Consider the following 18,799-nt stretch of genomic DNA (forward strand, 5'->3'; position numbering starts at 1 on the left):
ACAAAGTAGATTTATATATGTTGTGGCTATTGAAAAATATATGTAAATTAAAGTCGTTGTGCCTGGAGTTCAACTTTAACTGTCAGCTGTAAAAACCAGATGGGCAAAGGCAACATATTTCAAGGTGTTAGTTCTGGAATATATGTTTTCCTCCCTGGAACTATAAGTGTTAAACAGCGGTATTTGGTGGTTGCAATAGTACGCCCTTCCATTGGATTCATGTTTTTGTTAGAGCAGCATGTCTATGGTAGTAAATGTCAGAAAAATGGCTGAATAACTGAGAAAGGTTTTACTTCTTCTATTTTTCTTCAAAGAATACATCGCTGCCAACTTCTGCTTGTTTAACAAGTGCCTACTCGGAGAAATGAAAGGAGCTCTATTCTGGCCTGGCTGGCAGAGAGAAAGATGTCAGCATTGCAGGGGAGAAGCTAAGCTGACGGCTGCTCTGCTAAGGTAAGGACATAACAACTTAGAAACCTACAAACGTGCAAATGCTTTAGAATGCATATCTGAGCCTAAAGTCTTATCTAATGCCATAGGGACTAATCCACTAAGGCAAGCTGTGAGGGTACGTGCACCTGTGTGTATTGTAATTGTCCAACCAGCAATTTGTAAAAAAAAGCATTATTCCTTTTATATTTAGTGGGTGAACACAGATGCGCTTTACAGCCACTTTAGACCAGGGGCTAACTGGCAACTTTCAGCCCAGGGGGCAAGTACCAGAGGCCCATGGTGCATGACTGGGCCACCCCTCCCGCTCTTCCTCTTCCCGCCTCCTTCTGACCCCCATTTCATGGAGAAGCTCCACTCCAGGTACTCTCTACTTGCCAGCCGAATCCGGGTTCCTGACCTGGCCAGCGAAGGCTGATTGGGGGGTGTGACGGTGTTCACCGTCACTGGAATTTAAGGACAGATGGGTGATGGTTTGGATTGCTTCATATTTGTCAGCAAGGTCTCCATGTAGAAATATTGAGATTTGTTCCCATTTGCCATGAGGTCTCTGACCAGGAAGTACAACTCCTAATATGGTCATTCCAGGAAGTTCAATGAGGAGACTGACTGTCTAACAATGTTGCTTTTGTCTGAGGTGGCTTTCCATTCACCTATTGTCGGGTGTGCTAATGAACTCACCTGTTGTCTGCTAAGGGATGTATTGACACTCAGAGTAATGTGTATTGGGGGCTCGTTATGGAACCATTGTTCTGTGTCTGGCTATTGTGTACATTGATTGTCCCCTGGGGGCTTCTGTCTCATTACACATAAAAGTCCTTCTACTCAAGCTATCTGACCAATCCCTGCTGACTCATTTTTGAGTCCTCATTTGCATGGCTAAGGAGGACCTGAAGGAGAACGGCATGTACTGTGCAATTGACCAATGGGAAAGTGGTTGTTGGGGGCAGGATGTTCCAAATTCTGTATAAAAGTGTGCTGTGTGCTTCCAATAAATTGTCTTCCTGTTTGAACTTACATACAGCCTGCTTGGTGTTTGTTCTAATGGATTCCGAACGGCACATAGCTGTAGTTCGGATCCCGAAGCCTTGGTTGACCGAACCATCAGACGTTGCGATCTGCAAGCTGACTCACTAGAAACAGAGGAGTGTCGGGAGAGCGGAAGCGAGCGAGCAAGAGTCTCGTGACAGGGGGGATCTGGGAAAGCTTGGTTGGGGCTGGCTGAGGGAGGAGAGTCTTCAGGGGGCATGGAACCGGCCTCTGCTCAGACACAGTTTACACCATCCATGCTGGGGGTGGGGGGGGGGGAGCTTGGTCTGCGCTCTGTCCTTGTCTTCATCCCACACTCAGTAGGTCAGCAGCGGGGACTTTTTACTTCCTTTCACCAGGAATCCTTTAGGCATGTCTGTGGCAGAAGCAGTGTAGCCTTTTTATGGGACATCAGAGCAGCCCGGGGGGCAATTGCCCCCCTGCCCCCTGCTTTAGACTTTAGATCAGGCCTAATGGTTACAAAAGCGTATCTCCCTCAGGGTTCTCTGGAACCCTAGGGTTCCTCCACGGATGTCTAGGGGTTCTTTGAGCAATGAGCAACTTCTGCCTCTCGGATGAGTAACCACTGAGGCCAATGATCTTTTAGCTACCTGTAAAGGTGGGATTCTTCCCAATGACCACATACAGTATATAAGCAGTGATGGCGAACCTTTTTAAAGCCCAGGTGCCCAAACTGCAACAGGTGCAAGAGCAGCATGCCAGAGGTCATGTGACCGCATCCAGAGGAGGTGGGAGGACAGAGCTCTTTTCTCACCCCACCATATGTCTGATCCCCGGGAGGAGACCACACATGGCTTGCTACAGTAATGGCTCCTCTAGGAGTCCCCACCTTCCCTGGCAGGTGCAGTGCCCGCTCCCCTCTCCCCTGTGTACTTTGCAATTCCCATCCTCCAGGGGCAGCAGTGACAACCAGAACTGCTTAGACTGCTCAGGGGTTGTGAGAGAAAGGGGGGACTGAGAGAGAGGGGTGTAAGAGAGAGAGGGGGGACTGAGAGAGAGGGGTGTAAGAAAGAGAGGGGAAACTGAGAGAGGGAGGTGTGTAATGAGGGAACGGGACTGAGAGATGGGGGGTTGGGAGAGATAGAAGGGGGCTGAGAGAGATGGGGGGGTGCTGAGAGATACAGGAGAGTCTGCGACAGAGAGGAGAGTGAGGAGGGAGATGAGAGCGAAAGACTCTTAGCTCTGTCCATATTTGCAGTAGCTGCTCTGCCCCCCCCCCCCCCCAGTCTCTGTCTGCAGGTAGGTCTGTGTATGATCATGTCTGGTACCTTCCATGCCAGTCTCCGTGTGCACTCTGCTCTTTTCCTTCTAGCGGCTCCCTTGTAGCCTGCACCTCCCGCCGATCCTCGTCTTCCAGGCCCCCCAGTCAGCCTGTTCTCCTGGCCTCACTGTTGGTGTTTTAGCAGAGGGGAGGTTTGAGGAGTTCAGGCTCTGAGGGGGCACTGGGATGCTGCGCCCGCTGCTCGCCTTTTCGGGGGTCAAGGAGGTAGTAAAGCTTTTTTTCTCCTTCTCGGGCTCTCCAGCCTATCTCTTCACCTACCCTGTGGAGGCTGTGGGACTGCCCACTCACCCGCCTTGTGCTGATAAAATGCAAAGCATTCTCTGAATGGCACCTATACTGAGTGAATTTCACACAAGCAGGGCAGCCTCTTGGCAAAGGACCCAAAAGCAAGTGAAGACCACTGGAGTAGCACTGGCTACTTTAATGATTTCCATCTTCTAGGGGCATTGGCCAGGTATGGATAAAATTGCATTAATGTAACTTTGTAGAACATACTGAAGCCTGGAATTAATCTTTAAAGTGGTACTAAAGTCTGCTTTGTGATTTCAACCTACAGGTAAGCCTATATTGAAGCTTACCTGTGGGTAAAATGAATATCTCCTAAACAATGCGCAATTAGGAGATTTCCACCCTGGATGCAGCCGGTGACTTCTGCGGGAACCTGGAAGGAAGGCCAGGGGAAGATGGAAGCCCTATCAGCGGTGAAAGCGCGCCGCTGGAGGGATTCATTTTAAGGCAAGTATTTCATAGTGTGCCAATATGGGATGCATACTGGCACATTAAGCTATTTTTTTTTTTTTTTTTGCAGCGGTTTTCTACCGCTTTAAGGATTTGGCAACAACATGCTTCTTGTGCATGATAGATTAGATAATTAGATTAATGGTTCTCTGAAAAAGTTTTATACAAGAGATGTTTACTGCAGCAGAAATGCTCATATGAACTGTAGCACCTGCAGGAGCTGATGATGATGATGGGTCCTCCATTCTGCCAGGAATCTGTTAACTGCGCAGTCACCCACTGACACACTTGGCCATACACTAAAGCCATTTATTTATAACTGTGGACTCAAAGGTTAGTTGACTACCACTAAGAATGCACGAGAAAAAAAAAAAAAGAAACACCAGGGAGATAATTATCCAAGTGTATTAGGACAATGCAAATGAACAGAGAGTAAATCAATGAACATGTAATTACCCAGACTTTAGGACGCTATGAAGGGTAAAATGGTTAGGTTAACATTCAAATGTTAGAATGTTTAAGCAAGACTAAATTAAACTTTTACTGGGTAACTAGTGTCTCTAAACAACCTTGACCAGTTTAGAAGAATCAAAAGGATCCTGGAGTACACTTTGCGCATACAACAGTGGGTGGGTGTATGCATTCCTAGTATGAGGGTAACCCTGGAGTTGGTAAAAAGTACCTGGCACCTAGTAGCTAACATTGGCTGGCTTTTGGTGGAGCCCTTCTTTAAATGGTGCACTGTCCCTTTAGGAGCATTAATGAGTAAGGCATGGCAGGTGGGCTGCTAAGTAGTAGCAATCTCTATTTAGACTAAAGCTGGATACACACTATACAACTTTTGTTGTTAGATTTCCTTTAGATTAAAGCCCCGTACACACGTAGCGATCGTCGGCCGAACGATCGGCCATCTTTTGTCCAGGGCTGTCCTGTCGGTTGAAAACTGCAAAAGACTGCACACGAATTTTGTCGGCCAACAACAGCCGACTGCAGAAGTGATGTCATGTGATGGTTGACTTTCCGTGTGTTTTTTCTTTTCTGAGCATGCCCAGTCTTGCAAATCTGCTGATTGTCGGCCGAATTCTGTACTGACTGGCGAATAATCGGCCGTTCTGGTGTTGGCCAACAAAAATTTTAATGCCTGCACGACAGATTCTGTTCGGCCGAAAATGCGCTGTCGGCTGTCGGAAGCATCATACTAACAAGCCTACAATCGGCCGATCGGTCGTCGGCCGAATATTTACGGCCGACAATCGGTACGTGTGTACGGGGCTTTACCTTCAACTATGTAGTGCAAGGGCCTGCCTGATTGCATACAAATTGAAAGTGTTTAGATTTGACCTCATATTATATGGTTTTGGTAAATCTAAAGGAAAAAATCTAAAGACAATTGTATAGTGTGTATGGCCCATTACAGGGATTGATTTACTAAAGGGAAAAAGACTGTGCACTTTTGAAAAGTGCAGTTTCACTCTGCAAGGGCAATTATTCCAGAAATTAGTACATGAGCAGAAACTATGCTGACTTCCATCATCCAATCATGTGCAAGCAAAAATGATGTTTTCTTTATTTTCCTTGCATATGATTGGGTATTATTAGCAATGTAAAGCCTTACCTCATTTACTAAGCTCTGGAGCAACTGCCCTTTGCAAAGTGCACAGTCTACTTGCTTTTAGTAAATCAACCTCACAGTGTGTGCCAGGCATTTAGGAAGTGGAGCTCAGCTCACCACTTCCTGGCAGGCAGCTAATTCTTTCCCAAAGGCTTAGCGATCAGCAGTACCCAGCAATCAGATCCTTGCCTCTAACGCAGGCCTCAGTCTGTCTACTCCAGTCCTGAAGACACAGTGGGGTTGGTTTACTGAAGGCAAATAGACTGTGCACTTTGCAAAGTGCAGTTGCACTCTGCAAGAGCAGTTGCTCCAGAGCTTAGTAAATGAGAAAAAGTTCTGCTAATTTCTCTCATCCAATCACGTGCAAGCAAAAATGCTGTTTTTTTATTTTTTATTTTCCCTGTACCTGATTGAGTATTCTTTGCAAAGTGAAGCCTTACCTCATTTACTAAGCTCTGGAGCAACTGAACTTGCATAGTGCACAGTCTATTTGCCTTTAGTAAATCAACCCCTCTCTCTCCGACTCAGTTTTTGAAGGCAGTTTTAGCAGGCTTAGGTGCAGGTCCGTGCCCCCTCCCTGGTGTAGGTGAATCAGCAACATTTTGTTTGGGAAGGCAGTGAAGCTTTCCTCCAGGTGTAGAGACATGTGGAAACTGGAGTCTACAGCCTGTTAGTCTCCAGTAACAAGCATGGTGCAGTGCCCCTTTAAGAACTACAGTTCCTATCATCCATAGCTTTGCCTAGTAAGTTTTTTCTGATGCTTCCATTGGGTCTCATTCCCCTGCCCTCTTTCCCACTAACAGCAGGGAAACTCAGGGTGAGAAGTGGGAGCAAGGGAAAGCGTGAGATGGCCCATGCAGGACACATACACATAGGGGTTAATTTGCTAATGGCAAACAGACTGTGCACTTTGCAAAGTACAGTTGCACTCCACAAGTGCAATTGCTCCAGAGCTTAGTAAATGAGGTAAAGCTGAATTTGGCAAAGAGTACCCAATGACGTGCAAGGAAAATAAATAAACTGCATTTGCATGTGATTGAATGATAGAAGTCAGCAAAACTTCTGCTCATTTACTAAACTCTGGAGCAACTGCACTTGCAGAGTGCAACTGCACTTTGCAAACTGCACAGCAAATTTGCCTTTAGTAAATCAACCCCATAGTTCAGGGGTGGGGAACCTTTTTTCTGCTAAGGGCCATTTGGGTATTTAGAAAATCATTCGGGGGCCATACAAAATTATCAACTAAAAAATTAGCCTGTTATATTTGGTCAAACATTTAATTAACTCACCCCTAATGTGATGGCTGCAACTGCTTCTCATTGGTGAGGTGTGTGATGTTAGCTGGTATTGATGATGTTGCTACTCACAACTGGTTTTCCAGGTTTGCGTCAGTCAGTCTGGAGCGCAGTCAACTTTTTGTGGTGGCAAGTTTTGAAAAGAACTGCTGGTGGGTACTGCTGGTGTGTACAGCTGGCTGGTACTGCTGGTGTTTACAGCTGGCTGGTACTGCTGGTGGGTACAGCTGGCTGGTACTGCTGGTGGGTACAGCTGGCTGGTACTGCTGGTGGGTACAGCTGGCTGGTACTTCTGTGGGTACTGTGCTGTGGGTACTGCTGGCTCTGGCTGGTACTGCTGTGGGTACTGCTGGCTCTGGCTGGTACTGCTGTGGGTACTGCTGGCTCTGGCTGGTACTACTGCTGACTCTGGCTGGTACTGTTGTGAGTACTGCTGGCTCTGGCTGGTACCGCTGTGGGTACTGCTGGCTCTGGCTGGTACCGCTGTGGGCACTGCTGGCTCTGGCTGGTACTGCTGGTTCTGGCTGGTACTGCTGTGGGTACTGCTGGCTCTGGCTGGTACTGCCGTGGGGACTGCTTGTTCTTCTGTGGGTATTGCTTGCTCTGGCTGGTACTGCTGTGGGTACTGCTGACTCTGGCTGGTACTGCTGTGGGTACTGCTGGCTCTGGCTTGTACTGCTGGCTCTGGCTGGTACTGCTGGTTCTGGCTGGTACTGCTGTGAGTACTGCTGGTTCTGGCTGGTACTGCTGTGAGTACTGCTGGCTCTGGCTGGTACTGCTGGTTCTGGCTGGTACTGCTGGTTCTGGCTGGTACTGCTGTGTGTGGAGGGAAATAATGGCTAGGAGAAGTGTAGCAGCGCCACGCTGGAGGAAGAGGTGATTTTTCTTGTATTGGTCACAGGCGGAGTGCATTTGATATCACTCCGCCTGTGACTCACTCAGAATGTCATAACGGAGCAGGAACTGTACAGGAAGCATTGGCTCCGTTCTGACACATCAGCTGAGAGAGACACAGACCAGCTGCACAGGGGGCTGGACCAAATGACTTCACGGGCCGCATACGGCCCCCGAACCATAGGTTCTCCACCCCTGCCATATTTCCACAACACTCCAACCCCCCCCCCCCACCCCCTCGGTGCTAGGGCAAGCAAGGGCAGGAGAGCTGACTGCACCCAGTTACAGAGTCATCCCTGAATTTGGCCATACATGGCTCAAATTTGGTTTGATTCCTACTGAATTGACCAAAATTGAGCTGTAAGTGGTCCTTTTGGTACCACTTGGCTTGCCAAAACTCCACTGAAATATCAAAAGAGCCAGTGGAAAATTGTCAACCAAACAGTGTCTGCATCCAATCAGATGCAGTCACTGTTCTGATGTTAAGGCATCTGCACGTGCTTTAGCTGGTTGAATCAGGGCTAGGACAAGGAGTGGGCAGGATGGGACCACCAGCAAGCTTATTCTGATACAAGGCATTTTGACAAGCAGATGACTGCTGGGGGTAGCATCCCTTAAGCTTGCACATAATGAATGGGGGGGCAGTTTGGCTTCTTTGCCCTGGGCGCTGGATGACGTTGTCCCGGCACTAGCTTGAATGCCAGCAGTGCAAAATCCTTTGTCCACGGTGTTTAGTGAGATAGAGGCATCTATTGATTATCTCTTGTTCATCCCATGGGCTATCTTGGCAGAGACAGGGCTTTGCTTTCTCATGCAAGAGATGACTCCCTTCCCTTGAAGACTGGTGATCTGATGTTGTAAGGGGTAATATTTTCAGGAAGCAGCAAGAGAGGTGGAGGAAGCACAGATCCCTGGGAGGAATGATGCCAAAGCAGGGAGGTCCTTGTTTTGCAGATCTTTAGGAATAGCTTCCTCTCCAGCCAAGAAAACAGTGAGCAGCACAGTAGTGACATCAACAAATTTCACTACAAATCTGGGTTCTACTAGACTAGCAATCCTAGGAGACTAGCAATCCAAGGCAGCAATACCTTAGATCCAGTGGAGGCTGGTGCTCCATGGGCCGGGGGGGGGCAGCAGATGGACCGCACCATACACCCCCCCCCCAGGACCACACCAGGCTGCACACCATACCCACCCACCCAGGACCACACCAGGACCCCCCCGGCTCACTCACCCTGCCTGGACATGTGCAGCAGCAAACGGCGGCGGCGGCTTCAGCTTCTTCTTCCTCAGTCTTCTGCGTCTACTCCCTCCTCCTCCATGCCCAATGGCATGGCTTCTCCTTTTGGCCAATCGGGAAAGGGGTCTCTGGACCCGCTTCCTGATTGGCCAGGGGGAGGATCCGTGTGACAATAGCAAATATTCATTCGCTATTGTCAAACAACTGGGTGGGCCCTTTTTTTTAGCCTATTAGAGCCTCTGGCTCTAATCACATGGTTAAAAAAAGCCCCATTGAACTCCATGCATCCAGCGCTCTGCATGTAGATTAGGGGGCCGAACGCATGGATGGGGGGCGGCGCCCCTGCGCCCCCAATGCACCAGCCGCCACTGCTTAGATCAGCCTTTTTCAACCAGGGTGCCCAGGCATTCTGAGGTGCCTTGAGGTTTCTTCAGGGGTGCCTTGGCAAAATGCCTAAAAGTTTCCCCAAAATTGTATACAAGCCAACAGATGGATGAAGCCTGCCTTTTATTTACATAAAGCCACAGGTTTTCATTGTGCACCAATACAACCTTCAAGCCGCCGACGTCCTAACAACCAATGACCCTCCCCTGCCCCTCTGTGTCAGTGCTGGGGTCACATTAGCTAAGTGATAGAGAAAAACTGAGGGAGAAGTGAAACACTGGAATGCTAGTTCGTACCGTTGTGCAAAAGTGTATTTGATGTGGGAGAATAAACCACCTCTAACGTTGGGTGTCCTACGTGTGGATGTTGATGCATTATGGGAAACCATTAGAATCGTTTTTTTTACATTTTAGAATGGGGTGCCTAGAGATTGTTCATAATTTTAAAGGGTGCCTTGATTGAAAATAAAGTTGAGAAACACTGCCTTAGATTATGTTACACTGCATATATACAGCAACGAGGCACCAGAAATTGCACCACTATTTTCAGGTCGATATTTCAGGGTACTACCTTAGAATATTTTACATTTCCAGACATTCCCTCCAACATAGCAAATATTTGCTATTGATCTCAATTCCACTTTAAATTTTGTTTAGAAGAAAATAACTGTTTTGAGGGAAAAATGGACTTTGGACTGCTTTAAGCGATGTTTCCAAAGTCTGAAGATCGTAAACACTTCAGTAGACAGCCATCACTTTTATCTTTATATAGTAAGGCTTTCAGGGAGTTCCCTCCGGTGGTCACCACTAAATTGCTTTGGTTTCTTCGAGCCAAGATCATCAACTATTACTACAGTGTGTCAGAAAAAGCAGAGCTTAACCTCTTGCGATTCTGTACCTGCCCACTTGAAAGAGGGTTTTAGTTTCCTTCTCTGTCGCCAAATTGCCTCTTTGTTACAGATGTGAGAGTTTCGGTTTTTGTCATATTGAAACTCATAGTGCTTTGTTAGCTAAACCTGGCTTTTTTGTAGATAACATCAGCGGTTACAAGTGGTTGTTTGGTTATGTATTATGTTCTATAGAAAAGAGGCCTTCAAAACGGCCAAACTAAACTGCGCGACCTTAAGGCAAACTGTGCTATTACAAAATATATTTCTTCTGCCTGAGTGCTCAGTGCACAAAAATTTCTTATATCAGAATATTTTCCAACAAAAGAAGAAGATGTGACCACTTCGTCATTTATATATTGTTCAGCAATTTAGACTATATACGTAAATATGACACTGGCATTAAAGTATATGTAAACTTTCACCTAGTAAAAGAACCCATTTAGTTTAAAATAGAAAAGAAGGGCAAAACACTTGTGTGTGTGTGTATATATATATATATATATATATATATATATATATATATATGTGTGTGTGTATATATATATATATATATATATATATATATGTGTGTGTTTATATATATATATATATATATATATATATATATATATATATATATATATATATATATACACACACACTTACATACATATCTATACACATACATATATATATATATATATAAACACATATAAACACATATATATATATACACACACACATCATATTATATATATATATATATATATATATATATACAAACACATATATATTGTGGGAGATTAGCTCGGTGGCGGGTATGGATGACCCCTTGGGGGGGTTAGTTACACAGGGAGATAGCCGAGAAGTGATTGCAAACAACGGTTTGGTTTATTCATGCAATTTTCTTCACACAAGTGCAAGAGTCAAAAACATCAAAAATAAAATAAAACACAAAATAAATCCTTGCCACTGTGGGCGGCTACCTTCTCACACACAGGAACCTACCTAAGGAGTCTGTCCCCAACCTACTGTTGGGCAGACTTTGCTGATCCTACAGCAGACACTCCATAGTCCATTTATTTTCTCTTCACACAACAAATGTCCATTGAACATGTCCCTTTTCTCTTCACATAGAACATGTTCCTTTTCTCTTCACATAGAACATGTCCCTTTTCTCTTCAGACATTCCTTTGTTTTTCTCTTCACACAACAAATGTTCATTTATTTCTTTTCACATAGAAATAGTCCAAGACCTCACCTTGAGTAGTCTTCACACTTTTTACCCTCCTCAGCGCACATCGCTCCAGGAGGTCTTCCCCTCCCATGCTCACACAGCTTTAGGGGGCACCCATCTGACTGTCCTCCTCTACCCACACGGCTCAGGAGGCAGCAATCCTTCTCCCATGCTCACACAGCGTCGGGAGGCACACATCTGACTGTCCTCCTCTCCCCAGCTCACACAGCGTCAGGAGGCAGCAATCCATAGACTTCCTTTGGACAAATTATAGAGGCCTTAACTTCCTCATTCTGAATAGCTGAAATCTGTTCAACGTCCTTAGACAGTTCTGGCTACCTCTGCAGCCGACACCCTATAGTAATTGGTGAATTTTCTAAACCAGGTGGAAATGTACCTCCTGTCTGTGACTACATCCACAGATTTACCTGACTTCCTGTCACAATATATATATACACACATACAAAATAGAAATATATATATATTCCTTTTTCAATACATACCCTCTGTTCTCAGCTGCAAAAAAAAAAAAAAACAAGGGGAGGAGTAACAGCAGCACACTGGTCTTCCCAGTGAATGGCTGTGCAGGGGGTTTATCCGGACCAGTCTGATCATTGGAGGAGAGCAGGCTGAGTTCTCAGCACAGACAAAACTGACCATGGTGTGCTCTCATCCTAAGTGTGGTCAGGGTTTTAAAGAGGAAGTAAACCCTCCTCTGACACTTTTACCTATAGGTAAGCCTATATTAAGGCTTACTTATAGGTACTGTAAATATCTCCTAAACATGCACCGTTTAGGAGATATTTACCTTACATGCAGCCAGTGACGTCACTGGCGCATGCGCTCTGAAGGAACGGCCGCTGGTGCCGTTTCTTCAGAGCCCTGTGCCGTGACCGTCGGCTCCCGCGCGCGTGCGCGGGAGTGACGTCACCGCGGCTCCGGCCAATCAGATGGCCGGATGCCGCGATCCCCGAAGACGAGCGACTAGACATGTCGCCCGTCATACAGGTGAGTAGGCGGCACGGCGGGGGCTTGTTCTTAGGTAAGTATTTCATAATGAGCTAGTATGCGATGCATACTAGCTCATTATGGGTTTCTCTTTCAGGTTACAGCAAAAAAAAAAACTTTCATTGGTTTACAACCTCTTTAATAGGAAAGCAGAGGGACTGGCAGGAACACCAGGAATTTCACACAAAGGAAGCAATAGAAAGAGAACCGGACACTTTATCATACAAATACATGTTACAGCAGGCACATATCAGGAATATGAAATGTTAGGTGTACATATTCTATAAAGCAAACTTGGCATGTGTCTATGCAGGGCAAATCAACAGGTTCACTTTATTGGCAGCCGAATGCACCCTCGTCTTGCTTCCCTTCCCTTCCCTTTACTTACAATGAGCAACATCTTTAATTTTCCTTAAATTTAGCAAAAAAGATGGAGCTATGGCTAGATTTTGCTAGCTGGGGGGAAATGTAATGTAGTTGATGAGGAAAGTGAAATTAAAGCTAAATTCCAGATATGGCAATCTTTACACAGTTTCATTGGTCCAGCTCAGACCAATGCATGTATATAAAGTATCTCACAAAAGTGAGTACACCCCCTTATATTTTTGTAAATATTTTATTATATCTTTTCATGTGACAACGCTGAAGAAATGACACTTTGCTCCAATGTAAAGTAGTGAGTGTACAGCTTGTATAACAGTGTAAATTTGCTGTCCCTTCAAAATAACTCAACACACAGCCATTAATGTCCAAACCGCTGGCAACAAAAGTGAGTACACCCCTAAGTGAAAATGTCCAAATTGGGCCCAATTAGCCATTTTCCCTCCCCGGTGTCATGTGACTCGTTAGTGTTACAAGGTCTCAGGTGTGAATTGGGAGCAGGTGTGTTAAAGTTGGTGTTATCGCTCTCACTCTCTCATACTGGTCACTGGAAGTTCAACATGGCACCTCTTGGCAAAGAACTCTCTGAGGATCAGAAAAAAAGAATTGCTGCTCTACATAAAGATGGCCTAGGCTATAAGAAGATTGCCAAGACCCTGAAACTTAGCTGCAGCAGGGTGGCCAAGACCAAACAGTAGTTTAAGAGGACAGGCACTACTTGGAACAGGCCTCGCCATGGTCAACCAAAGAAGTTGAGAGCACGTACTCAGCATCATATCCAGAGGCTGTCTTTGGGAATTAGACGAATGAGTGCTGCCAGCATTGCTGCAGAGGTTGAAGGGGTGGGGGGGTCAGCCTGTCAGTGCTCAGACCATGCGCCCCACACTGCATCAAATTGGTCTGCATGGCTGTCATCCAAGAAGGAAGCCTCTTTTAAAGATGATGCACAAGAAAGCCAGTAAACAGCCCACATGAGTACTGCCAGCACTGGGGAGCCTCAGTTCATTGAGGGAACCATGAATGCCAACATGTACTGTGACATACTGAAACAGAGCATGATCCCCTCCCTTCGGAGACTGGGCCGCAGATTGCAGACCCGACAAGAGAGATGGTCAGAGACTGCAAACATGATACAAGAGATGGTAAGAAACTGCAGACCTGAAACGAAAGATGGTCAGAGACTGCAGGCATGATACAAAAGATGGTCAGAGACTGCAGACATGATAAAAGAGATGGTCAGAGACTGCATGTATGATACAAAAGATGGTCGGAGACTGCAGGCATGATACAAGAGATGGTCACAGACTGCAGACTTGATACAAGAGATGGTCAGAGACTGTAGGCATGATACAAAAGATGTTCAGAGACTGCAGGCATGATATAAGAGATGGTCAGAAACTGCATACCTGATACGAGAAATGGTCAGAGACTACCGGCATGATACAAAAGATGGTCAGAGACTGCAGACATGATAAAAGAGATGGTCAGAGACTGCAGGTATGATACAAAAGATGGTCAGAGACTGCAGGTATGATACAAGAGATGGTCAGAGACTGCAGGTATGATACAAGAGATGGTCAGAGACTGCAGACCTGATACAAAAGATGGTCAGAGACTGCAGGTATGATACAAGAGATGGTCAGAGACTGCAGGTATGATACAAGAGATGGTCAGATATTGCAGACCTGATACAAAAGATGGTCAGAGACTGCAGACATAATACAAGAGATGGTCAGAGACTGCAGACATAATACAAGAGATGGTCAGAGGCTGCAGACATGATACAGGAGATGGTCAGAGACTGCAGACATAATACAAGAGATGGTCAGAGGCTGCAGACATGATACAGGAGATGGTCAGAGACTGCAGGCATGATATAAATATAGTTAGAGACTGCAGACATGATACATGAGATAGTCAGACACTGCAGACATGATACATGAAAAAAAAAAGATCCAGATGAAGATACGCATTAGCCTTGCGAAAGGAGTTGACATCATCCCTGCCCGTGACACCGGCTGAGGCATCCCAAGATGGGTGGTGAGCCGTAACGATGGACGAAGGGAGGAACAGCCTTGGGCATCATCCTGTGCCCCTGGGAGATCTAACTGCTACATATGCAGACACCGAAAGGATGGATATAAGATGTCCTTGGAGCATATACTGTCAATTTACCTCAGCAAGGGTGTATCGTGATTGGGCTGTAACCGGCGAACCATCAGCAATATATCAAGATTGGTAAAGTACCATTATATTGCCTGCTGGAGTCATGCATTACTTTTGAATTCCACACAACACTCAGAACTGGCAGGTATATATACTGTAGATCTCCTTCATAGCATAGACTGTCATACTTGTCACTCTGTTCTTAGGAGCATTATTTACCTAGTTACTGGACTAGGCAGTACAGCTGACAGTAGTGAATGGAACGTTACATCCATTAGAGTTGCACTTGCAAGCAGTGTGGGAGCTCCATGGCGATACAGCCAGAAAGAATTTGAGAGACATTGAGCATCTTGGCCATTGTTCTAGCTTGTTAGTACATGCAATTACTTTATAGCGATTGAATAGCTCTCTCCAAACTGGACATCACCATTGAGGAATTAAATTGATGCCCATATGGTGCCTTATTAGGGAATTACCAGTGCACATGGAACTGTCTACTGCAATAGCAATATTTCAGCCCCAGCTATGTCCTATCCCATGGCTCGAGCTCTCGGGCACTAACACACAGGGAATGCCTGGATAGTTAACATACTTATTGATACAGACGATACAGCGGATGCTGTGTGCATTGTCCCTGTGTGTGTGTGTTACGCCAGGCGTCTTTACGTGTTTGTCATTTATGTTGTTGTTTTTGTCTTTTCTGTTGTTTTATGTCAGTAGCTTTCAGTACTGAGAGGAACTAGGTGTCTTCCCAGCCAAGTTACCTTCATTGTATCTATCGTGATTAATAAAATAACATTATTTTTACGGTGTATCCCTTTGCCAATTATTTGTCAATATAATAGTTTATTTTCCTGTGTCTATGCAGGCATGGGCGTAGGAACCGGGGGGACACATCCCCCCCAGGAAATAATGCGGGGGGGACAAGTATGGTGAAATCCCCCCCAGTTTAGTACTTGGAGAGTGCTGATTACGCTGTAAAAATGTCCAGTGCATTCGGCTTACGAACACCTACTGTTAGGCGAATGCACGCAGTGTATAGCTGTTAACTACACGAACAGCATAGGGTGGGGTTTACGACCCAGAAAGGCGCCGATTGGCTGCCTTCTGGGGGCGTAACCTGGGCGCAGGAAAGAGCGCTTGGCCACCCCCACCTTCGTGATGTCCTGGCTGTGATTGGTCCAGTCTCCAGCCTGGACCAATCATCATCCAGGACATCCGATCGCTGACGTCGCAATGGGGGCGGTGCCGGTGCGTGCGTCAGTCACTCACCGTCACCGCCGCTCACCGCCGCTCACCTTCCCGCCGGTTCCCGCCGCAGAGAAGAGGAGAGGCCGCCCGCCGGTTCCCGCCGCAGAAAAGGACGAGGGAGAAGCCGCTCACCTTCCCGCCGCCGCCGATAGCCGAGCCTCCGCCGCCAGGTAAGTGCATTGGGTTGAAGGGAGCACACACGCTGGTCTCTGCATTGATTGGGGGACAATGCTGTGGCACTCTGCAATCATTGGGGTACAATGCTGTGTTGCACTCTGCAATCATTGGAGTACAATGCTGTGGCACTCTGCAATCATTGGGGTACAATGCTGTGTGACACTCTGCAATCATTGGGGTACAATGCTGTGGCACTCTGCAATCATTTGGGTACAATGCTGTGGGAACTCTGCAATCATTGGGGTACAATGCTGTGGGCACTCTGCAATCATTGGGGTACATATACCTGGCGAGTAAAAATGCTGTCCCCCCCAGATTTGTGTGGGTTCCTACACCCTTGTATGCAGGGTATTTTTCGGTGTATAAGGGTAGTGGTGAGGCGCTGCTACTGAATGGTATAAAGTGTGGATGAAATATACAGAATAAACTTTTTTATTATAAAGCACTTCATGCAATAATGTATGTGATTAGGTGTTTCCAATTCCTGTGTTAGGGTGACTGTATACTGTTCACTTTATCCACAATAAACATATGTAACAGTCAAAGAAAATTATGTGATTGTGACTGCATACTCAAAAAGGTGCCAAAAAGAAAAAATACCAATAATAATGCCAAATAGGTGATAAAGTGCTAGTGCAGGACCCTGCTGTTGGTCCTAAAACATACCAGGTCCAGATCTGTGCAATAATTAGTAATTCATATTTCAATTAATAAACAATAAAAAGTGTCATGCACATATGTGTGTCAGAATACACCAAAGAAATGCTAAAAAATGAAATGACAAACAACTCTGGACATAAATCAATGGTATATACACAATAACGTGCTCAGTGCTGTACGACAAGCTATAAGTGGTGAGGGATGATCCCCTAATTATTCAAAGTAACAATGACAAGCAATAATAAGTGTCTATAAATGTGACCTCAATTCTTGTGCTTTTATTTCTTTCCTTTAGTGCCGTGCTATAGTGCAAGAAACATTCTGATCCTCCACCTAGTAGGTATTGGCCACTTTCCAGAGGCACTCAGGCCTCTGGGACCAAAAGTGCCTGTAGTGCTGCTCTTTGTGTCCTGGGAACCACTTCCTCTTGGTCAGGAACACGTCTATCCACTGTATATAGTTCTCAAGAAATGCAGGATAAACTTCTCATTGTGTAGTATTTTTATTAAAGTATAAAAGCAAAATAATGGTATAGAACTCACATTTGTGGGTGCCTCTAAGGCACTTGCAGCAAGCCCAAAAAAACAAAGATTCTAGGAACCGCCGTTTAGCTGTATGGCGTGCGTTCCACCATGCATGTCTCCGCTCCGACCAGCCGCAACAACCGGATGTGATGTAGTGCTTAGGAACCTCAATGCATTTCACCCGGATATAGCGTCATCAGGAAGTATGACCCAACATATTATTAATTTACCAAGGGGGGCGCCGTACTCCTTACACTTTCTCACATTTTTGGTGTATGCTCACTAAGCTATGTTGGAAGACACCATACAGGTGTAGCCAATGATAGGATAATCACCTTCAATTAGCCTGATCTTTTTGTGTACACAATGCAGGCAGGGGCTGACTGGCAAGGTTCGGCCCAGGGGGCAGATATAAACCAGAAGCCCATGGTGCAGTGAGTCAGCCCCCCTCCCACTCTCCCTCTTCCCGGCCTCCTCCTGACCCCCATTCTAGGCTGAAGCTCCACTCCAGGTACTCTCTATTCACCAGCTAAACCTGGGTTCCTGTAACGCTCCTGCGTTTTACGTATGATGTGGATTTTCAGCTGCAGAAATATTCCACTTCAGTAGTCATGTAGAGAAACGCTGAGACACCATTCCCAACTCTCAATGACTCATCATGTGTGGATGATCTCAATTCAGCAAGTAAATACACACACTCAATAAGATGTTTCCTAGAGTGACTTATGTATATAGTAACACAGTGATGATAGGCTGAAGAGACAGGCTGGGTAGAGATGGTAGATGACAGACACTTGAAAGGAAATGTTCTTGAAAGTAAGATAGTAGCAGATGGGATGCAGATAGGTTTAGCAATCATGTATGGTAGCAGATGACAGAGTAGCAGGTGGACATACAAGAGAGATCAACCCAGTGCAAGAACAGGTGGTAGTAGGCTCAAGAGCTAGCAATCTTAGATAATGCAGATGTAGTAATAGTCCTTAGTATGCAGAGCTAGATAGTGTAAGCTTTAGTATAAAGGTTATAGAGGTTTCCCCTGTGGGGTACTTATCACTAATAGCAATGTAGCAGAGGAGAGGTTCGGCAAGAGCGGATGATCCGGTAGCGGGATACAGGGATCAGCGCAGCGTGGTTCCGACAGCGAGGTATGCTTGCAAGCATGTGAGCTTCAAGACAGGTTAGCATCAAGGCACAAAGCAGTTTGAACGAACACATGTGAGTGAGAGCCGGCGATCTAAATAGCCATCCAGTCCGGCGTTCAGTGATGACAGCATCAGTCTTAAAGGTGTATGCGCACCTTACCAAAAGAGAATGGTGGGGCGCATACACTTATGAAAGAGTAATTAGGGTACCCAAAGGTACCAGAACATTACAGTACCCCCCCCTTAAGGCCGGCTCCTGAAGGCCTCTGGAGCTGGTTTGTCTGGGTACTTCGCATGAAAATTGCGGATTAATCTAGAGGCATGTATGTCAGAGGTGTTTAGCCAGGTGTCGTCTTGGGGCCCATAGTTCTTCCATCGAACCAAGTACTGAAGTCTTCCTCTGTGGATACGAGAATCCAGAATCTCTTTTATCTCATATT

At 45.9% G+C, this 18,799-nt stretch overlaps 1 protein-coding gene across 1 annotated transcript in view; it reads left to right on the top strand.

Moving 5' to 3' along the window:
• The first annotated feature begins 394 nt into the window (after positions 1–394).
• Positions 395–18,799, top strand: part of COLEC10 (collectin subfamily member 10) — a 134,838-nt gene continuing 116,433 nt past the window's right edge. The window contains exon 1 of the mRNA XM_082258227.1: positions 395–453. The gene's annotated coding sequence lies outside the window, so the exon portion shown is untranslated. The remainder of the gene's footprint in view (positions 454–18,799) is intronic.

This window comes from Pelophylax lessonae (assembly GCF_965119305.1).
Source record: "Pelophylax lessonae genome assembly, chromosome: 5".
Taxonomy (NCBI): domain Eukaryota; kingdom Metazoa; phylum Chordata; class Amphibia; order Anura; family Ranidae; genus Pelophylax; species Pelophylax lessonae.